General features: G+C 42.4%; 1 long non-coding RNA gene across 1 annotated transcript in view; it reads left to right on the top strand.

The window, feature by feature from the left end:
• The window catches only part of LOC132406680 (uncharacterized), a 32,545-nt gene that overhangs the window by 7,086 nt on the left and 1,345 nt on the right, over positions 1-24,114 (top strand). The window contains exon 2 of the long non-coding RNA XR_009516221.1: positions 17,920-18,119. This is a non-coding gene — a long non-coding RNA (uncharacterized LOC132406680). The remainder of the gene's footprint in view (positions 1-17,919; positions 18,120-24,114) is intronic.

The following is a 24,114-nucleotide window of genomic DNA, read 5'->3' as shown; positions in this document are numbered from 1 at the left end:
GTCTCCAGTGGCAGCACATTTGCTAGCAAGATGCTGCGTTGAGGGCATCATTCATCTGCATTTCAGCCTGGCTTGGTTTTGCCCCTCCTGCCTTCCTTCTAGCCATGACGATGTGCCTTCATTCATTTAAAGGTGCCATACTTGCTTGCTCGAGAGTTATGTCTGCTGAGTCCTTCAGAATGTCGTGAAATCTGTAGTTCATTAAGTTGATTTAAAAGTGTGTCGCTTAAAAAGAAATTACTTGCTGCAGATTGCAGTAAGAGTAATTCAAAAGAGATATATTTAGATGTATTATACATAGCCTGCAGAATGTCTCCATGATGCACCAGCGCTATTTTGACTATCTCTCTCTCCCCTTTCCATCATGCAAAAGGTAGAAAAGCCTGTAAATATGTATCACCAGCTCTAGAACAGCTTCATTCCCTCTGTTGAATGGACATCTTGTATGATAGGGACTTGTGTTTCAGAAAGAATTAACTTCATTGTTGGTGAGAATGCAATGAACGTTGGGTTATGCTCCCCAACAGGTAGTCACCATCTGAGGGTGTTTGCTACTCATGGTTCCACCTTGATGCAAAGAAACTGAGGTAATCATGATCTCTGTACTCAGGGTCATGTTGGGTACCAGGTAATTGCACTGGATAGTTCAAGCCTAATGCAGGATCAATATGAGTGGTTCATCAGCAGTTGTTATGGAGATGAGGCCCAGGGGTAGACAACCCCACTTGAGTTACTTGAATTCTCCAAAAGGAATGTCAGGAGACTCCTGATTCGTGTGAACATAATTCACCATTTCTCCATCTGCAGATCCAGCTTTACACCAAGGAAGCATTTCCAGTGGCTGAATTTAGATAATGTTATTTATTTTAATCTGTGAGGTCTCCCCTCCCTTTGGCCTTTGGAAATGTATTTTTTTAAATGTTAAGCAAGGCCTTGCCATAAAACCGTAAGACATAAGAACAGAATTAGGCCATTCATCCCATCGAGTCTGCTCTGTCATTCTATCATGGCTGATTTCCTATCCTTCTGAACCCCATTTTCCTGCCTTCCCCTGTAACCTTTGATGCCCTGAATAATCAGGATCTCATCAACCTGCCCTTTAAATACATCCAATGTCTTGGCAGCGAATTCCACAGATGCAACACCCTCTGGCTAAAGAAATTCCTCCTCATCTCAGTTCTAAAGGGATTTCCTTGTATTCTTAGGTTGTGCCCTTGGTCCTAGACTTACCCACTTTCGGAAACATCCTTTCCACATCCAATCCATCTAAGCCTTTTAATATTTGATAGATTTCAATGTGATTCCCCCTCTTTTAAATTGTAGTGAATGCAGACCCAAAGCCAGCAAAACTCCTCATAATTTTTTCATTCCTGTGATCAATCTCATGATCCACCTCTGCACCCTCTCCAATGGCAACACATTCTTGCTTAGATAAGGGGTCCAAAACTGCTCACAATACTCCGTGTGTGTTTCCAGTCTCTTTTTAAAGCCTTGTCATTATATTCTAGTCCTCTCAAAATGAATGCTAGCATTGCATTTGGTTTTCTTATCACTGACTCAACCTGCAAGTTAACCTTTAGGGACTCCTGCACTAGGAGTCCCAAGTTCCTTCGCAACTCTGATTTCTCAATCTGCTCCTTGTTTAGAAAATAGCCTATGCCTTTCTTCCTTCTACAAAGACAATACGCATTCTTACATTTATTCCATCTGCCACTTTGCCAATTCTCCTAATCTGTCGAAGTCCTTCTGCAGACTGCCTGCCTCCACAACACATTTAGATCTTCTAGATTAGGTCGATTAGCTCATTCAATAGACTAGGATCTTGTATCAATGTAGCCATATTTGAGAGCCTGGGGTATAAATAGTCACCACCTTCTTAATGGATCCAATTCGAATCTGATTTATATCGGAATCCAGCACTGGTAGTCCCTTGAGTTTTGTGTTCCTTCTTGTCTCCTCTAGCAGTGTCTCCAATCTTCATTCGCTCTTCCAACTTCTTCCACTTGCCTCTCTCTCTCTCTCTCTCTCTCTCTCTCTCTCTCTCTCTCTCTCTCTCTCTCTCTCTCTCTCTCTCCCTCTCCCTCTCCCTCTCCCTCTCCCTCTCCCTCTCCCTCTCCCTCTCCCTCTCCCTCTCCCTCTCCCTCTCCCTCTCCCTCTCCCTCTCCCTCTCCCTCTCCCTCTCCCTCTCCCTCTCCCTCTCCCTCTCTCTCCCTACTGCTCTATCTCTATCTCTCTGTCTCTCTTTCTCTCTATCTGCCTGCCACTGTCTCCCATCTCCAGCCCTTCTCACTTCCTCTACCTGGCACAATCTGCCTGTCATTTTACACCCATTCTCAGTACACCAATCATCATGGACTCGTGTCTCACCAGTCCTTTCCTCTTTATACTAGCCATCCCCACTCTCCCCACTCAGTCCTGATACAGGGTATTGGTATTATCAATTGATGGTTCCTTTCCCCTTCCTATATATAACCACTGAGAGTTCCTGTAGCAATTTGTCACCTTGTTTAACCTACAACCATTTTCCTATTACTGGTCTCGGTCTTTGAGAAGCAGATCCACAGCACATAGTCAACCTGATGGTCAAGGGGACAGAGGATTGTCTGGGCCATTTGTCAAAGATCAGGGCCTGCCATTGATTCTATTCTGGATCCTGATTCCAAATCAAACTGGTATTCAAATACTTATCAGTCTGCAGATAGACTATGGATCTAAGCAGTGACATTGTCCATGTGTAAGGTTTATTTGTTCTGAGCACATACACTGCCTGGCATTATCACCATCACTTTATTATACCTTGCGTTCTTTCCTGATGGTACTAGATCCTGATGTTTCTGTGATCTAGGGGTTCTTATGTATTAAGTATTTTTAGGCAAAAAAAATTATTGCTAACAATTTTATTATTACAAAAACAAAGTATGAATAAAGGAAGAGGAACAGGGAGAACAAAGAAAATTCAATGGAAAAGTGAGTTGTAGTTGTCTCATACTAAAACTATAGATAGCACAAAAAGTCCAGTGATAACAATTAACCAATGAAATGGTTCAATTTAAGAGCATAACACATGCTTCTAAACATTAAGGAGTTTTAGGAAAATATAGAAACAACTAGACTGTAATTACCAGAAAATTCACTGAACAAATACATGTATGTAGGGGGTTAAATAAAGAATACAAGTAAGCATAGAAAAGTTAAACAACAAGGAACATTAGCATTCTACACCTCAGTACAATAGTGAATTCAATTTTACACCCAATCCAACAGTGGATTCAATTCTACACTGGATTCAATTCTACACCCTAATCCAACAGTGGATTCAATTCTACACCCCGATCGAACAGTGGAAACAATCCTACACCCTGAACCAACAGTGAAAACAATTCTACACCCTGATCCAACAGTGGATTCAATTCTACACCCTGATCGAACAGTGGATTCAATTCTACACCCCGATCGAACAGTGGATTCAATTCTACACCCTGATCCAACAGTGGATTCAATTCTACACCCTGATCCAACAATGGGTTCAATTCTACACCCCGATCCAACAGTGGATTCAATTCTACACCCAATCCAACAATGGGTTCAATTCTACACTGGATTCAATTCTACACCCTAATCCAACAGTGGATTCAATTCTACACCCTGATCCAACAGTGGATTCAATTCTACACCCTGATCCAACAGTGGATTCAATTCTACACCCCGATCGAACAGTGGATTCAATTCTACACCCTGATCCAACAGTGGATTCAATTCTACACCCTGATCCAACAGTGGATTCAATTCTACACCCCGATCGAACAGTGGATTCAATTCTACACCCAATCCAACAATGGGTTCAATTCTACACTGGATTCAATTCTACACCCTAATCCAACAGTGGATTCAATTCTGCACCCCGATCGAACAGTGGATTCAATTCTACACCCTAATCCAACAGTGGATTCAATTCTGCACCCCGATCGAACAGTGGAAACAATTCTACACCCTAATCCAACAGTGGATTCAATTCTACACCCTGATCCAACAGTGGATTCAATTCTACACCCCGATCCAACAGTGGATTCAATTCTACACCCCGATCCAACAGTGGATTCAATTCTACACCCAATCCAACAGTGGATTCAATTCTACACCCCGATCGAACAGTGGATTCAATTCTACACCCTGATCCAACAGTGGATTCAATTCTACACCCTGATCCAACAGTGGATTCAATTCTACACCCTGATCCAACAGTGGATTCAATTCTACACCCAATCCAACAATGGGTTCAATTCTACACTGGATTCAATTCTACACCCTAATCTAACAGTGGATTCAATTCTACACCCCGATCGAATAGTGGAAACAATTCTACACCCTGATCCAACAGTGGATTCAATTCTACACCCCGATCGAACAGTGGAAACAATTCTACACCCTGATCCAACAGTGGATTCAATTCTACACCCTGATCCAACAGTGGATTCAATTCTACACCCTGATCCAACAGTGGATTCAATTCTACACCCTAATCCAACAGTGGATTCAATTCTGCACCCCGATCGAACAGTGGAAACAATTCTACACCCTAATCCAACAGTGGATTCAATTCTACACCCTGATCCAACAGTGCATTCAATCCTACACCCAATCCAACAATGGGTTCAATTCTACACTGGATTCAATTCTACACCCTAATCCAACAGTGGATTCAATTCTACACCCCAACTCAACAATGGATTCAATTCTACACCCTGATCCAACGATTGATTGAATTCTACACCCTGATCCAACAATGGATTCAATTCTACACCCCAATTCAACAATGGGTTCAATTCTACACCCTGATCCAACGATTGATTCAATTCTACACCCTGATCCAAAAATGGATTCAATTCTACACCCTGATCCAACAATTGATGCAATTCTACACCCCAATTCAACAATGGATTCAATTCTACACCCTGATCCAACGATTGATTCAATTCTACACCCTGATCCAAAAATGGATTCAATTCTACACCCTGATCCAACGATTGATTCAATTCTACACCCTGATCCAAAAATGGATTCAATTCTACACCCTGATCCAACAATGGGTTCAATTCTACACCCCAACTCAACAATGGATTCAATTCTACACCCTGATCCAACGATTGATTCAATTCTACACCCCAACTCAACAATGGGTTCAATTCTACACCCTGATCCAACGATTGATTCAATTCTACACCCTGATCCAAAAATGGATTCAATTCTACACCCTGATCCAAAAATGGATTCAATTCTACATCCCAATCCAACAATGGATTCAATTCGACACCCTGATCCAACAATGGGTTCAATTCTACACCCCAATCCAACAATGGGTTCAATTCTACACCCCAATTCAAAAATGGATTCAATTCTACACCCTGATCCAACAATGGGTTCAATTCTACACCCCAATTCAACAATGGGTTCAATTCTACACCCCGATCCAACAATGGATTCAATTCTGCACCCCGATTCAAAAATTGATTCAATTCTACACCCTGATCCAACAGTGAAAACAATTCTACACCCTGATCCAACAGTGGATTCAATTCTACACCCCAATTCAAAAATGGATTCAATTCTACACCCCAATTCAAAAAATGGATTCAATTCTACACCCCAATTCAAAAAATGGATTCAATTCTACACCCTGATCCAACAATGGATTCAATTCTACACCCCAATTCAAAAATGGATTCAATTCTACACCCTGATCCAACAATGGATTCAATTCTACACCCTGATCCAACGATTGATTCAATTCTACACCCTGATCCAACGATTGATTCAATTCTACACCCCAATTCAAAAATGGATTAAATTCTACACCCCAATTCAACAATGGATTCAATTCTTCATCCCAGTCGAACAATGGAATCAATTCTACACCCAATCCAACAGTGGATTTGGCAAATGGTTCTTTGCAATGCACAAGCAAGAGAGGGTTAACAACAGGTTCACTTGAGAAATTGAGAAACATGATTGCTCTTTTTAAACTGCTGACCTTCCTCAATCCTTCCCCTCTAATTGGTAGGTTCCTTAGAATGCTCAATCTATAGTTCTGCCACTCTTGCTTGGGAATTTTTTTATATATAATAATTGAAGCACCATCACCCATATGTTGATTTACCAAACAATTAGCTGCAATCTTTAATAATTCCAGAGGAACAAGGAACTGCAGATGCTGAAATCTGGAGCAATGCACCAAGTGCTGGAGGATCTTAACAGGTTAGGCAGTATCTGTGGAGGGAAATGGACATTCAATATCCATTTCCTTTTGGGCTTTTCTCATTGGAGCAAAGGAGAATGATAGATGGATGGACTGAATTGAAACATGCCTTTTGATTCTTGTCTTATCTTCTGTATTTTTGCTTGATTTTGTACATGGGTTGGGTAGAGGGGTTTGATGTTTGATACTTTTCTTTGAGCAGTTTGGGTCCATGGTTCTTCCTGGTTTCATGACTATCTGTGGGGAAAACAAATTTCAGTGTTTGTACTTTTTGAATCTTGAATCTTTGAATAAGAAGCATAGATTGAATGAGCAGCCAGAGACTTTTTCCCAGGGCAGAAATGGTTAATACAAAGGAGCATAATTCTATGGTGATTGGAGGAAAGTAGAGAGGGAAGCCAGAGGTATGTTTTCTGCAAAGAGAGTGGTGGGTGCATGGAATGTGCTGGCAGATACATTAAGGATTTATAGGAAACTTTTAGGTAGATGCATGATTATCAGAAAAAGGGAGGGCTATATAGGAGGGAATGATTAGATTGATCTTACAGAAGGTTATAAGGTTAGCACAACATGGTGGGCCATGTTCTATGTTCCAATATTTTGGGTCAAAGCCCTTCATCTGGGATGAATGACGGGAGAGAGCCAGTATAAATAGTTGGAGGGGAAGGGGTTGAACAAGAGTTGGTAGTTAATAGGTTGATCCAGGAGAGAGGGATGATAGGTCTCTGTGGGAGTGGGTGAGGGGAATGATGTGAGAAGCTGGGAAGTCAGAGGTGGAGGTGACAAAGCTAAAGATAGCTCGCTGCAGTTTTGATTGGTGTACATTGAAGTTTATTGAGGAAGGGAAGAGGGATAGTGGAATTGAAAGAATGATAAATCGTCTTTGAAAACTGGCCAGGTTTTCTTCACAGTGATGTTTGATTGTGTTTAAAATCCATTGGTAGATTGAGGGCTTGAAATATGTTGAGCTTTATTCCCACTGGTGTTCATTAAATTCCATTGAACTGGAGCTTCCTGCACTGTCACACAAGTATCTACTATATAATTATACTACAAAGAAGTTCTCAGGTAGAAATAGGGTTTGTATTGCAATAACTGAGATACTTTAAGGAAAATGTATCAGTTTTGTGTTTGTTACAGAGTTGTAACAATTCTCATCTTGCTTTTTATGGGTCAGAAGTAGAAAGGTATTAATTAAAGATGGGAGCACTATTGTACATCGATCTTTTCATATGGGAGGGTAAATGGACACCTTGCTTCAATGAGGAAATGGGATACACCTGCAGAAACCCAGGTATATCATTGGGGTCTTAAGCCTCCCTCCCTTCTTAAAGAGTGGACTGACGTTTGCAATTTTCCAGTCCTTTGGAACCATTCCAGAATCTAGTGATTCTTGAAAGATCATTACTAATGCCGCCATAGTCTCTTCAGGTACCACCTTCAGAACCCTGAGGTGTAGTGCATCTGGTCCAGGTGACTAATTTCCCTTTGGACTTCTCTTTAGTAACAGCAACAACACTCACTTCTTCCCCCAACACTCTTAAACTTCCAACATGCTATTTGGATCTTCCACAGTGAAGACTGATGCAAAATATTTATTCAGTTCATCCCTCATTTCTTTCTCTCTTGTTACTACCTGTCCAACAGTCCAATATACACTCTCACTTCTCTTCTACTTTTGGCATCATCTTTGATATTTTTGGCTAGCTTACCATTTTTCATCTTTTCTCTCCTTATGGTTTTTAAAAAGCTTCCTATTCCTCTACATTCCCACTATTTTTCCTGTATTATATCTCCTCTGTTTTGCTTTTATGCTGTTTTTGGCTTCCCTTGTCAGCCATGGTTGCCTCATCCTCCCAACAGAATACTTCTTCATCTTCGTGATGTAGCTACACTGTGTCTTCTGAATTGCCCCCAGAAACTCCAGCCATTGCTGTTCTGCCATCATCCTTGATAATGTCACCTTCCAATCAACTTTGGGCAGCTCCTCTTCACTTTTGTTTCTGATACGGGAATAAAAAGGATTTTGACTTTAAAAAATTATCTATGCCTCTAATAATCTTACATACTTCTGTCAGGTGTAGATGTCATGATGATATAAAGTCACTTCTTTGGAGAAAATTGCCATCATGGCCTGAATTAGTTTTACATTTTCTCCTTACCTACAAGCTAGTTAATGAGCCCACATTGATGCTAACCATGTTGCCATTATAAACGTGAATTCTTCATCAACTTGGTTCTCAAATCAAATGACTCTGACTGTGATTCGAGACCTAATGATGTGCTGGCTTGTATTTAATTCCCAAGTAACTTACAAAGGAAAACATATCTCTTATTGTCACTCTGAACTTGGAAGAGTTATACCCTTGCTCTTGAATTTAGCCTCAAACTACAATTTCTCAGTTCATCTCATTTCCAGGATGGGTGAAGATTCAGTTGAAGAACTTCATAGATTCCGTGACCTGTGAGTCATGCACCAATGAGTTGTGAAAACTAGTCCTGTGGGAATTCATGCTAATTTTATCCTCTGTGAATCAGGGCAGATATGAACTTCATTTATGGTTCCATTTCCAGAAGCCTTTCTTTGCAAATCTCCTTCACGAAGGATCTTCCTTGTATGAAGTTCAAAACACTCCAGTGGCTAATTCCATCTTGTAGGAGTGGCAAATCTATCACACAGCTGCCCAGATGGCAGGAGCAGAAGTTTTGTTAGCACACCCCTAAACTCTTTAAACTCCACTCATAATAAACAATAATATGTCTTGAAGTTCTGAGATCTGGTACACACATCAGTATTTGGATAATAAAGAGTTGATCTAGTTGGCAATGGCTTCACTCTGCTTATATTTTTTCTTCTGTCATTTGTGAGTGAATGCTGGTTATTCAATGATAATTGCAGTAAATACTGAATATAGTTTAGCAGCTCTATGAATTGTTATGCGTGGCATTGTTTCAGTGTAAAACTTAGTCAAGTCTAATGATAGGCTTATTGATGAAACTAGTGCTATGTATATAGCTCTCAAAACAACTAAATAGAAGCCCAATATGAAATATTGACCAGCCAGCATGGCGGAGGAGCCAGATTGGGTTCGGAGGAGATGCCTACTACTTGAATGCATCTGAGTCGATGCGCAGAAGAGGCATGCAGTGTAACTGTGGGTGATTGTCTTGGACATTTCTCTTGTGATCACAAGACCCTGTTAGACATTGATAATGTAAGATTCCACAGGGTTGTTTCCCTTGTTTGGTGAAATGACAAGTGGAGGGGAAGCTGCATAACCTTGGTTGTAATGAGGATTAGGCCTGAAGTCACAGACTTGCCTGCTGCTGCAGTCTGGGAGAGGAGACGCTGGAGGTGGTGCAGCATGGTGTCCATGCTTGGTTTGGGCCTGGCCTCTCCCATTGGTGCTGCCCTCCAGTGTTTAATCAGTAGAATGACAGGCTGGATTGCAGTGCTCGGAACTATACCATTACTTTGTGGGATATTTCACTTGGGGTCTTGGGCTATATCAAAGGTTCAAAGGTCTAATTTAACGTCAGAGAGATGTATTCAATATACATCCTGATATGCTTTTTCTTCACAACCAGCCACAAAAACAGAGTGCCCCAAAGAATGAATGGCAATTAAGTGTTAGAACCCCAAAGCTCCCTTCTCTCCTGCGCATAAGCGGCAGTGCGCAACAATCCCCCCTCCAGCAAAGAAAAAGCATCGGCACCCATCACCAAGCATGAGAAAAGCAATTGCAAAGACACAGACTTGTAGTTACCCCAAAGACTTCACGTTTCACACAGTATACGACATACCACATGCTCCCTCTCTCACTAATAAGGGAGAAGGAGGTGTCTCTATTTTCCCAGTGAGTGGGGAGACATAACAAACAACTCGATGGTTTACGATATTAAAAGTCTGTTACATTGCTTTTCTCAAGCTCTGTATCCAAAGATCTCGGGTCTCCCGGCACACAGCTGTAGATATTTGGACTCCTCTGATGATACATAGGTCTCCTGCCATGACACCGGCCCTTGATGCACCCATTTCCAGAGCCCTGACATCCTAGGCTTCCAAATCCGAGCCACACTCTTAGGCCGACCCCTTGGCTTGCTGAACAACAATGGTCGGTTATAAAACCCCAAGGGTGGGTCTCATTCACGCAAAGAACCATCGTCAGTGTTGAACTCCAGGTCAGGGTCTTCAAAAGAACCCTGAAAGGGAAAAGTAGTGAAGATGGAAATAGAGCTGCTTCCAAAGATGCAAGCAAAGGAGTCGCTGTTTAGCACCATCATTACTCCACTCCGCCTCCACAACGTGTTTTTTTGCTTGCTATTTTGAATATGCTGTTTATGTTTTGTATCTTGGCCCCAGAGGAACATTAGTTAATTTGGCTACATCCATGTATGATAATTAAGCTTGATATGATTTGATTTGCCATCGTTAGTGCAGTGACAAAACTCCCACTGGAGTAAAGTGTGTATGTATATTTTCCTTCCCTTTTCTTGATCTTTTATGAATTTGAACCAAAGCCTATAACACTGTACAACAAACTTTTTTAAAAGTGTTGTTTCCCCAGTTTTTCTTTTGTTTTTAATAGGCTGCTTGAAGCTGAACACAAATATAATTTCAGACTACTTGTATCACATAGGAATTTGGAGGAACAAAAGATTAACTTCTTTTGAATCTAATGTGTATAATTGCATAACGGTGCTGATGTTTTGCAATAGTTCAATTAAGTTAAACATGTCTTGTTGATGATTTTCATTTGTACTCAATGTCTGAGGCTTCTTGCTAACCATAATCAGCCAGCATTGATGGATTCCAGTTGCCTTGGTACTGTTTACCGTTTACCATGACCACTATGTCCTGGTGAAACCTTTCATCATGCTTGTCACTGACAGTGCCAGGATTTGCAGGGAAGAAGTATAAATGGGAATGCAGAAAATGAATCTTTAGTGACATGTTGTACGTCATGGTTTTGAATGCTTGAAGCATGTCATCAACCAGCTGCATGTAGTTGAGTGCTCTGTAGTTGCTAAGGAAATTTTCAACAACATCTTTGAATGCTTTCCATGCAATTTTCTCCAGTCCCACTAGAATTTCTTCAAATTACCTGTCATTGATGACCTGTTTGATTTGTGGACCAACAAAAATGCCTTTCTTAATCTTGGCATCAGTTATTCTGGGAAACATCTGTCTCAAATATTTCATGGAAATCCATAGCCTTTCTAAAACCTGTCCTGCTAGGCACCATCCAGACTGCCTGGTCAAGATAGAAAACTTTTCAGCTTACATTGTGGGCAACATTTTAATTGACTTGAATAATCAATTGAAATGACAAATATAGGCAATTTCCAAAAATAATGGTGCATGACAGGGAATTTTCATGGTGATTTTCATGATTAGCAGCCCAAAATCCATAAGGTACACCCAAAAATATTCAGGAAGGAAGATCTTTGTTGTACAAAATAATTTCAAGTTCATATTTATTATGAGGTCCAATAACAATGCTATTTAAAAATGTGTTATTTTTCAATTGATTTAAAATATTAATACTTCTGAACAGGGTTTTATTAATATTTTAACAATGAATGCACATAAATAAGCAACAGCATTCATTCTTTTTTCCTTAAAAAGTCCATATTTATTGTCACTAATTCATTAATCAATGATAATCTCTGCTCAAAGTTAGCATGGCAAGCAAGAGAACTTTTTTTTAAGATTATCGCCAATTTAGGCATACATTTTCAAAGAGTTTCACCACCCTTGCCTTAGTGTAGTGGTCACCATCCGTTTTAAGCCCAAGATCCCCTACCTCAGCCTTACTGAAAGGCAAGATCGACCTACTAAATCATTTAGTCGCACGCATGTGCACTGGGCAGAAAAGACCAGAAGTAAAACCCTGCAACCCGGAAATAGAAATAATATATCTCCACCAGGGGTCACCACCCTGTTTTGCACCACAGACCGGTTTAATATTGACAATATTCTTGTGGACTGGCCAACTGGGGGGGGTTTGTTAATCACGACCGGAATACAGCAATACTGGAAGCAGGTTCCTTCGGTCCAGTCTGGTCTGCAATTTAGTTTTCGTGGCTCTCAGCACTTAGCTTCTGTCCCGCTTGCTCATGTTTTTTCCATTGAAAAAACTCGGTGGGTTCGTCTTTAAGTGCAGGGTGCTTGGACTCAAGGTACCGAAGCAGTTTTCATTGCCTCGTTAGGCAGCCTCTGGGCCCAAACTCCAGCCTCCCACCCACCCGCCACCATGGCCAGGTGCGGCTGGTCATGGGTGGGGTGAGAGGACAAGATAAGGGCTGGAGGACCCCGTACCGGGGCCGCGGTGGTTGCAGTCCGGAGAGACCGACCGACCGAGCGAGGAGTGTGACAGGACGCCCGCCTGCCCCCATTGTAGTATCCATCGGCCGACAGAAGTTTGTTTCAGTAGATCGCAGCGAGGTAGCGGCTCTGCTATTTACGGAACCCTGAGTCTGAATTAGGTCATCTGCGAATATTTCAGCACCAGGTTCCCCAAGAACATTCGGTGTGCTAAACAGGTTCAGCTCATCTGTCTGCGCTCCAGGCCAGCAGCAACAGCACTTCTCACCGGCCGGTTACCCGAGGCCAACCAGTGTTCCCTGGCACGAGCATTTCACTGCGGCTAGGCGACTGATGACCTTGCATGCATTCAAGCTCAACAAATCATATTGTTTCCTCGCGGCCCGGTGGTCGGGGACCACTGAAGTACACTGTGTAGTGTGTGGCGGGGGAGCTATACGCATGCGCACTGGGCAGAAAGAACGGAACTAAAACCCCGCAACCCGGAAACAATCTCTCAACAGTATTTGTGTATTTATTTTTCTTTTTATTTCGGGATCTACTGGGAAAGTCCCAAAGATCCACCAGTCGATCGCGATTGACGGGTTGGCAACCACTACCTTAGTGGATGAGGATTTGCTGTGTTACCGCATAGTAGATACGGACAATTCCAATACAGTTATCAGCTGAGTTCAGATTAAGCAGTTTTGGTCATTATCCCATCTTGCTATGGCCACCTCGAGAAATGTTCTTTTGCTGGGAACTCCTGGTGATGGGTAGAAACTGGATTAATGTGATTTACCAACCATGAAGCAGTATTAGGTATTAGATGATCAGAGGTCTGTAGTTCTAGAAGAGAAAGTGACAAGAGCATTTGTTCTCCAGTGTCCAGTGACGTAGGATTACATGGGAGATGCCAGCATTTCCTGTGCTGTTGCAGTACTTTGACCCAAATGGGCAACAAGACTTAACCCACCACTGAGTTCTTCCAGCAGATTCCAGCATCCACAGCCTATTTTCTACTTCTAAGAACCAGAAATAGGACATTAGTGGGGCTGGAGTCACATACAGACTATACCAAGTAGGGACAATAAATATCCTTTCCTGAAGGATGTTAAGATTGTGTAATATTTTATTTGTAACATTTACATTGAAATATAGAGTTACTTACATCATATCAAGTCAGTGAAGATTAACATAGAAACATAGAAAATAGGTGCAGGAGTAGGCCATTCGGCCCTTAGAGCCTGCACCGCCATTCAGTATGATCACGGTTGATCATCCAACTCAGAACCCTGTACCTGCTTTCTCTCCATACCCCCTGATCCCTTTAGCCACAAGGGCCATATCTAACTTCCTCTTAAATATAGCCAATGAACCGGCCTCAACTGTTTCCTGTGGCAGAGAATTCCACAGATTCACCACTCTCTGTGTGAAGAAATTTTTCCTCATCTCGGTCCTAAAAGGCTTCCCCTTTATCCTTAAATTGTGACCTCTCGTTCTGGACTTCCCCAACCTCGGAAACAATCTTCCTGCATCTAGCCTGTCCAATCCCTTTAGAATTTTATACGTTTCAATAAGATCCCCCCTCAATCTTCTAAATTCCAGTGAGTATAAGCCTAGTCGATCCAGTCTTCCTTCATATGAAAGTCCTGCCATCCCAGGAAACAATATGGTGAACCTTCTTTGTACTCCTTCTATGGCAAGAATGTCTTTCCTCAGATTAGGGGACCAAAACTGCACACAATATTCTAGGTGCGGTCTCACCAAGGCCTTGAACAACTGCAGTACAACTCACCTAACCTATCCAAGTCACCCTGCATCCTCTTAGCATCCTCCTCACAGCTAACACCGCCGCCCAGCTTCGTGTCATCTGCAAACTTGGAGATGCTGCATTTAATTCCCTCGTCTAAATCATTAATATATATTGTAAACAACTGGGGTCCCAGCACTGGGCCATGGGGTACCCCACTAGTCATTGCCTGCCATTCTGAAAAGGTCCCGTTTTCTCCCACTCTTTGCTTCCTGTCTGCCAACCAATTCTCTATCCACATTAATACCATACCCCCAATACCGTGTGCTTTAAGTTTGCACACTAATCTCCTGTGTGGGACCTTGTCAAAAGCCTTTTGAAAATTTAAATATACCACATCCACTGGCTCTCCCCTATCCACTCTACGAGTTACATCTTCAAAAAATTCTATAAGATTCGTCAGACATGATTTTCCTTTCACAAATCCATGCTGACTTTGTCCGATGATTTCACCTCTTTCCAAATGTGCTGTTATCACATTTTGATAACCAACTCTAGCATTTTCCCCACCACCGATGTCAGACTAACCAGTCTATAATTCCCTGGTTTCTCTCTCTCTCCTTTTTTAAAAAGTGGGGTTACATTAGCCACCCTCCAATCCTCAGGAACTAATCCAGAATCTAAAGAGTTTTGAAAAATTATCACTAATGCATCCACTATTTCTTGGGCTACTTCCTTAAGCACTCTGGGATGCAGACCATCTGGCCCTGGGGATTTATCTGCCTTTAATCCCTTCCATTTACCTAACACCACTTCCCTACTAACTTGTATTTCCCTCAGTTCCTCCATTTCACTAGACCCTCGGTCCATTACTTTTTCCGGAAGATTATTTATGTCCTCCTTAGTGAAGACAGAACCAAAGTAGTTATTCAATTGGTCTGCCACGTCTTTGTTCCCTATGATCAATTCACCTGTTTCTAACTGTAAAGGATCTACCTTTGTCTTGACCAATCTTTTTCTTTTCACGTACCTATAAAAGCTTTTACAGTCAGTTTTTATGTTCCCTGCCAGCCTTCTCTCATAATCTTTTTTCCCTTTCCTAATTAAGCCCTTTGTCCTCCTCTGCTGGTCTCTGAATTTCTCCCAGTCCTCAGGTGTGCTGCTTTTTTTTGCTAATTTATATGTTTCTTCTTTGGACTTGATACTATCCCTAAGTTCCGTTGTCAGCCACGGGTGCACTACCTTCCCTGGTTTATTCTTTTGCCAAACTGGGATGAACAATTGTTGTAGTTCACCCATGTGATCTTTAAATGCTTGCCATTGCATACCCACCGTCAACCCTTTCATTTGCCAGTCTATCTTAGCTAATTCATGTCTCGTACCTTCAAAGTTATCCTTCTTTAAGTTCAGAACCTTTGTTTCTGAATTAACTATGTCACTCTCCATCTTAATGAAGAATTTCACCATATTATGGTCACTCTTACCCAAGGGGCCTCGCACGACAAGATTGCTAACTAACCCTTCCTCATTGCTCAACACCCAATCTAGAATGGCCTGCTCTCTATTTGGTTCCTCGACATGTTGGTTCAGAAAACCATCCCGCATACATTCCAAGAAATCCTCTTGCTCAGCACCCTTATCAATTTGTTTCACCCAATCTATATGTAGATTGAAGTCACCCGTTATAACTACTGTTCCTTTATTGCACGCATTTCTAATTTCCTGTTTAATGCCATCCCTAACCTCATTACTACTGTACACTACTCCCACCAGTGTTTTCTGCCCCTTAGTGTTATGCAGCTCTACCCATATCGATTCCACATCCTCCAGGCTAATGTCCTTCCTTTCTATTGCGTTAACCTCCTCTCTAACCAGCAATGCTACCCCACCTCCTTTTCTTTCCTGTCTATCCCTCCTGAATATTGAATATCCCTGGATGTTGAGCTCCCATCCTTGGTCACCCTGGAGCCATGTCTCTGTGATCCCAACTATATCATATTCATTAATTACTATCTGCACATTCAATTCATTGTGCTGAGCAAGTGTCACCACACTTCTGGTGCCAGTGTAACGTGCCCGTAACACACAGAACCTAACCTAATCTGGTCATCTTTGGAATTCTGGAGGACACAGAAGAAACCTGCAAGATCACAGGGAGAATGTAGGAATTCCTTCCAGGTAGAGGTGGGAATTGGACCCTGATCTTACAGCTGGAGCTGTAACATTAACTACTGCACTACTGTGCTACCCAATCAAATAGATTCAAGATATCATTAGAAAATTTTTTTTCTGGATTTGGTTATGTGAAATTTAATTCCCCATCTGATTAATTTTGATATCCTGCCTCTGATCCAGATCTCTGAGTAGCAGTCAAGTACCTTTACTACTTTACTTCTCGATCCCTCATCACTTCAATACAACAAAACATCTTGTAAGTTCAGTCAATATAATGCAAGCTAACTTCCAGTTTGATATTTTTTCTTGTTTCCCTGAAAAGTGGCCCTAATGGATATTAATGCATAAACTCTCTCTCCCTAACAGTTTTGAAATAAAATCCATCACTCCTTCTCTCAACATCTGCATTACAAAATCTAGTCAGAATTGTGAATGAATTCCCACTGGGTTCTTGACGTGCAGTGTATTTTTACAGGAAGAATTGTTGTGTCCATTAGTTTTGAAGGCAGGCAAGTACATGGTAATTTGAAAAGAATGACAGGAATAGATATGTACTGCACTGTATTTACTGTCCCATCAATCCCAAACTACTTCTTTGACTTGTTTTAAGGCCTCGACCGTCTCCGGCTGACTTCACCACCCTTCATTGTGAAGGGCAAAGCCACTCGACTGCTGAGGTATTTGCACATTTCTTCCTCAGGGCCTCATTCTTATTTCTCCAGGATTCACCATTCAGGGTTTAATCATTCCTCTGCACCTTCTCAAATATCCACTTCCTTTTTCCTTCCAACCTCTGCAGACTGGGGAAAATCTATCTTACAGATTGAAACTTTTTTTTTGCCTCACAGTTTGAGAAACCGAGAAAATAGCAATTCTCTTTCAGCCCACATTTCCTGACCTATTCTTCCAGCAATAATGGGCACCCAGTGTTCCAGAAACAGAATCAGAATTATTATCACCAGCACATAGTGTGAAATTTGTTGTTTTGCAGTAGTTCAGTGCAATACATAAAATATGCCATAAAATATAATAAGAAATATGCAAAAAATTTTTAAATAATTAAGTTGTGTGAAAAAGAGCAAAAATAATGAGGTAGTACTCATGGGTTCATGGTACATTCAGAAACCTGATGGCGGGTGGGGGGGGGAAGCTGTTGCTAAAGTGTTCAGTGTGTGCCTTAGGCTCCTGTACCACCTCTCCGAAGAGGGCATATCCTAGATGGAGAGGGTCCATAGTATCAGATGCTGCCTTTTTGAGGCATCGCCTTTTGAAGATGTCCTTGGTGGGGGAGAGGTTCATGCCCAACACTAAATCAGAAATGACCTTCTCCCTTATCAGCTATACTTCATGATTCTTGTGACATGCAAATATCTTGTCATTTGTTTCAAAGTTTCCTGATGTAAGCTGCATCCTGTTTACTCCATGTTGCAGTTAGCATGGGATGACCAGACCTGCTCACATTCAGACTGTCTATCTGCACTGCAATCAAATGTTGCATCAACCCAAAAAGGGAATTATTAGAGCTATGAAAAGAGCGATGGCAAAGTTCACAAGGCTCAAAGTGCAGAAAGATGTGGAACCTGAAAGAAGAATCAGAGAGTTACTAAGAGTATTCAATCAAAGTGATGAAGGTATTTTGCAGTTTTATTCTGGCTTCCTTTCCAGCCCCAATGAATGGTCTTGGCCCGAAACGTAGACTGTTCCTTTTCCTTCATACATGCTGCCTGACCTGCGGTGTTCCTGCAGGATCTGGTGTATGTTGCTCAAGATTTCCAGTGTCTGCAGATCTCCTTGTGGGTTTGCTCCTGCAAACAGTCATTTTGCGTACAGTATGCCCTTCTTCCTCTGCAGAATGCTGAAGGTGTTTAATATACTGTATGTTCAGGAGAATATAGAAGTGATATAGGATGAGGTGGCACAGTAGGGTAGTGGTTAGCACAGTAGTTTACAGTACCGACGACCCGGGTTCCATTCCTGCCACTGTCTGTAAAGAGTATGTTTGTTCTGTTACTGTGTGGATTTCTTCTGTGTGCTCAGGTTTGCTCCCACAGTCCAAAGACTTATGGGTTGATTGGGTAATTGGTGATTGTAAATTGATTAGGCGAGTGTTAAATCAGGGTTTACTGGGCAGCACAGGTCCAAGGGCTGGAAGGGTCTGTTCTGCGCTGTCACTAAAATGACATGTTTTAATTAGGAGGAGGACATCTGGATGCCTTAACAGTGGATAGAAGGTGCATCTATCAGTGGATCTTGAGGTTGTGATGAACCTGAGAAGGTATAAGATAATTGGTTGGGTCAAATTGATGAGAGATTGCAATTTAGTGGTAAACTTGTGATGTGAAGTTGTTCCCCCAAATCATTTTTGTCTATAGTTTCTAGGAGTACAAGAACATTAGAACATAGAGCACACTACAGGTCCTTCAGCCCACAATGCTGTGCTGACATTCTAGACTTATCGAACTTTTCACCTTTACATAGCCCTCCATTTTTCTATCATCCACGTACCTATCTAAAAGGTTCTTAAATGTCTCTTATGTTTCTAACTCTACCACCACACTTGGCAGGGCAGTCCACAAGCTCACCACTCTCTGTGTAAAATCACTTACCCCTGACATCCCTCATATACTCTCCTCCAATCACCTTAAAATTATGCCCTTGGTATCAGCCATTTCTGCCTGGGAAAAATTCTCTGGCTTTCCACTCATTCTATCGTAACCTTGTCCTTCCAGCCCTTGGACACATTTAAATTTTGACAGCATAGACTATAGAACATTGAATAGTACTGCACAAAAAAAAGGTTGTTCAACACAATGCCCAATTAAACTACCTCTCTGGAAGCACAAGTAGGTGGAATCACGAGCAGAAATAATTTGCTGGGAGAACCCCATGGATCAGGCGGTATCTGAGGGAATTGTCCTTGTTTAGGTGGATATCCTGCATTGGCACTGGGAGCGAAGCGGTAAGCTGTCAGAAAGAAGGAGTGGTGAATAATGAGTCCAGGGATCGGTGGACTGAGGAGGGATGTAACCTGCCATCTTGCATCTCCCCTCAGTCTGGCAATAACATCAGACCTTTTTTTTGCCTCTTTACTGTCTGAGTTCCTTCAGAAAATTGTTTGTTAAACTAAATCTCTTCACTCACATATGGTCTTTATTCCTGCATTCCCTACATATTTATGTGTCTATTTAAAACCCTCTTAAACACCATTATCGTATCACTACCCCTGGCAGCCCATTCCTAGCACCTACCATTCTGTGTTAAAGAAAAAAGTTCCCCACAAATCTTTAAACTATCCTCCCCACCATGTATGTCCTCTAAATATATATATTTTAGTATTTGACATTTTTAAAAAACCACAAAAATTGCAGATGCTGGAAATCTGAAATAAAACCAGAAAATGTTAGAAACACTCAGCAGGCCAGACAGCATCTGTGGGGAGAGAAACACTTAACCTGTAGGTTCAGGACCATCTATTAGACTCTGACCTGATGGAATCTACACTGTGGGTATTAAGGTTCCTGAAATGTGGAGCTTGACAGCAGAGATAGTAGTGAGGATGACATGCTTGCTAGAGACCATGTGGTCTTTCTTTCAGGACTCATTTAAATAGAGGGAAAGGATCAAATTAATCTACTGAGTGACATTGTTGTAACTAAACCATTGCACGCTATCAGGTCAGGAAGGGGTTGTAGAGGAGAAAAGACCGTTCGTTAAAATGTGTTATGCATCATAGAGTAGCACAGCACAGAAACAGGCCCTTCAGCCCATCCAGTCCATGCAGAACTAGTCCTTAATACCCCTCCCATCTATGTGCTTATCCAAATTTTTCTTAAATGTTGCAGTTAAACCATTTCTACTTGCAGCTCGTTCCATGCTTGTGCATCTGAGTGGCATTTCCCCTTCAGATTCCCTTAAGTGATCCTCTGTTATGATAAATCAGTTGTGAAAATCATGTCAGTTATGATTGACAGCAGAGAGGACATTGATTTCAGAAGCTTTTTATACAAGTTATATAACTTTATAACTATATAAATTATGGAGTTACCCCTCTAAAAGACTTTGTCTTCACGCGGTTGCATTTCCAGGGAAGTAGTGGATATGACGGGGTTTTCACCAGATCTGTAATATGGTTTACAGGTACAATAATAACTTTAATTTCTATTAACTTTGAAAGGATAAGAATTAAATCCCCAAGAAAACCTGCCAGGAGAATGTTCAACTACGAGTATGACTGATTAGTAAAGATAAGTGGAATCATAAACACCAGAGATTCTGCAGATGCTGGAAAGCCAGAGTAATGCACGCAAGATGGAGGAGGAACTCTGCAGGTCAAGTGGCATCTATGAAAAGGAATAAAGAGTCAATGTCCTGAACCAGGACCCTTTCAAGCTGTGCTGCCCAGCAATCCCCCAATAATCTTAATTTAGTCACTGGGCAAGTTACAATGACCAACGACCAATTAACCTACCAACTGGTACTTCTTCGTTTCCTGCAAATTAGATCACCCGGAGGAACCCACATGATCACAGAGAAAATTTACAAGTGTACCCGATGGGGATGGTGACACAGTCATGGTGGTGTTGAGTCCAAGGTGACACACTCATGGTGGTGTGCCCAAATGTAAGGTAGTTGTGATGGAAGGACAAGCTAGTGCAGGGTTTGGAAATCAGTGAAGCAATGAACCAATGTCATTCTGGAAAAATCAGAATCAGGTTTATTATCACTGACATAGGTTGTGAAATTTGTTGTTTTGTACAAAGCTCTGTACAATGCAATAGATAAAATATATTGCATATTACAATAAGAAATGTGTATACATATATATATATATATATGTTTAATTATATTTCAAATCAATAAGTAATGCAAAAAGAGAGAAAACATAGTGAGGGAGTGATCAGGAGTTCATTGTCCATTCTCCATCTGATGGTGCTGAAGAAGCTCATCCCAAAACATGGACTGTGACTTCAGTTTCCTGTACCTCCTCCCTGATGGTAGTCATGAGAAGAGAGAGTCCTGGGTGGTGGAGGTGCTTCATGATGGATGCCACCTTTTGAGGCATTGCCTTTCAAAGATGTTGTTAATAGTGGAGAGGCTTTTGTCCATGATGGTGCTGGCTAAGATTACAACCCACTGAAACAATTAACAATCCTGTGCCGCGGCCCCTCCATACTGGATGGTGATGTTCTCCACGGTACATCTGCAGAAACGTGCTAGAGTCTTTGTTTACTTATGGAATCTCCTCAAACTGCTCATGAAATTTGCATTACTACATTACATGTATGACGGTCATGGGGCTCATCAGCAGCAATGAAGAGATGACCCGCAGAGAGCTTGAAACACGGTGACAGGCAAAAATCCTCTTCCTCAATGTCAACAAGGCAAATGAGATGGTTATTCACTTCAGAAGAATTTTCACTGCTCACATGCCTCTTTACGTCAGTGGCTTGGTAGTGGAAACCGTGAGTAGTTTCAGACTCCTGGGAATGTACATCTTGCACAACCCCTCATACCCAGACACATTCTACATCATCAGGAAAGCTCCCCAACACCTTTGCTTTCTGGAAACTGGACTATTCACATCTATGGCAACACGAGTGAATCTGCAGATGCTGGAAATAAATAAAAACACACAATGCTGGCAGAACTCAGCAGGTCAGACAGCATCTATGGGAGGAGGTAGTGACGACGTTTCGGGCCAAAACCCTTCATCAGGAGTGAAATAACATGGGATGGTCGAGGGTATTTAAGAAGTGGGGGGGAGGGATGAAGTAGAGAGCTGAGAAGTGATAGGCTGGAGGGAAATGGACTAGGGGGAAGGTAGAGAATTATGGGAAATAAAAGAAAGAAAGGTAGAGCTGGGGGGAGATTATAGTGAGGGGGGAAAAAGAGAAAGAGAACCAGACTAAAATTATAGATAGGGATAGGGATAAGGGGGGGCAGGGGTATCAACGGAGGTCTGTGAGTTGAATGTTCATGTCAGCAGGTAGGAGGATACCTAGGTGGGAGATAAGGTGTTGCTCCATCGACCTGCATGTGGCCTCATCTCAACGGTAGAGGAGGCCATGGTCAGACATGTTGGAGTGGGAGTGGTCTGTGGAATTGAAGTGTGTGGCCACAGGGAGATCCCGCCACTGCTGGAGGACTGAGCGCCGGTGTTCGGCAAAATGTTTCCCAATCTGCGGCGGGTGTCCCCAATGTATAAATGGCCACATCGGGAGCACCGGATACAGTATATTACCCCAGTTGACTCGCAGGTGAAGTGGTGCCTCACCTAAAAGGACTGTCTGGGGCCTGGGATAGTGGTGAGGGAAGAAGTGTGGGGGCAGGTGTAGCACTTCTTCTGTTAGCAGGGAGGTCGGTGGGGAGGGATGGAGGGGATGAATGGACAAGGGAGTCGTGTAGGGAGCGATCCCTACAGTAAGCCGAGAGTGGGGGGAGGGGAAGATGTGGCTGGTGGTGGGATCACGTAGGAGGTGGCGGAAGTTACGGAGGATTATACGTTGGATCTGTGGGCTGGTAGGGTTATAAGTGAGGACAAGGGCGACTCAGTTTTGAGTGTGGAACACCGGCACTCAGTCCTCCAGCAGTGGCGGGATCTCCCTGTGGCCACACACTTCAATTCCACAGACCACTCCCACTCCAACATGTCTGTCCATGGCCTCCTCTCCCGTCAAGATGAGACCACACGCAGGTCGATGGAGCAATACCTTATCTCCCGCCTAGATAGCCTCCTACCTGCCGGCATGAACATTCAACTCACAGACCTCCATTGATACCCCTGCCCCCCACTTAACCCCATCCCTATCTATTATTTTAGTCTGGTTCGCTTTCTCTTTATCCCCCCTCACTATAGTCTCCCCCCAGCCCTACCTTTATTTCACTTTTATTTCCCATAATTCTCCACCTTCCCCCTAGCCCATTTCCCTTCAGCCTATCACTTCCTAGCTCTCTACTTTATCCCTCCCCCCCACTTCTTATCCCCCCTCGACCATCCCATGTTACTTCACTCCTGATGAAGGGTTTCGGCCCGAAATGTCGTCATTACCTCCTCCCACAGATGCTGTCTGGCCTGCTGAGTTCTGCCAGCACTGTGTGTTTTTATACACATCTATACTCATGCCATTCTACGAATGTACAGTGTCCTAACACACTGCATCACCGCTGGGTACAAAACTGCACTGCAGCAGACAGGAAGGTTCTACAGTGGGTAGACAAGACTGCCCAATGCATCACCGGCCTCAGCCTACAGCTAGCAAGCACATATACACAGAAATGCCATTAACATCATGAAGGGTCCCTCCCACCCTGCTCATTGTCTGTCCTACTCCCATCAGAAACTACATAGCATCCATGCCAGGACCTCCACACTCAAAAACCGTTACTTTTCCCAAGAAGTAGGACTGATCAACACCTCCACCCACTAACCCATCCCCCCACACCCCCATCACCACTACTTTATTATTTCCTGCCAGATTCACCTTCATCCTAATTACACCAAATTGTTGGGCCCAGGATAAATCTTCAGAGATGTTGACATCCAAAAACTTGAAACAGCTGACCCCTCGATGGACTTGTGTGCGTTCCCTTGACTTTCCCTTCCTGAAGTCCACGATCAGGCCCTTG

This window comes from Hypanus sabinus, chromosome 17, assembly GCF_030144855.1.
Source record: "Hypanus sabinus isolate sHypSab1 chromosome 17, sHypSab1.hap1, whole genome shotgun sequence".
NCBI lineage: Eukaryota > Metazoa > Chordata > Chondrichthyes > Myliobatiformes > Dasyatidae > Hypanus > Hypanus sabinus.
The sequence above is the reverse complement of the archived record's forward strand: the minus strand, read 5'-3'. Positions and strand labels throughout refer to the sequence as shown.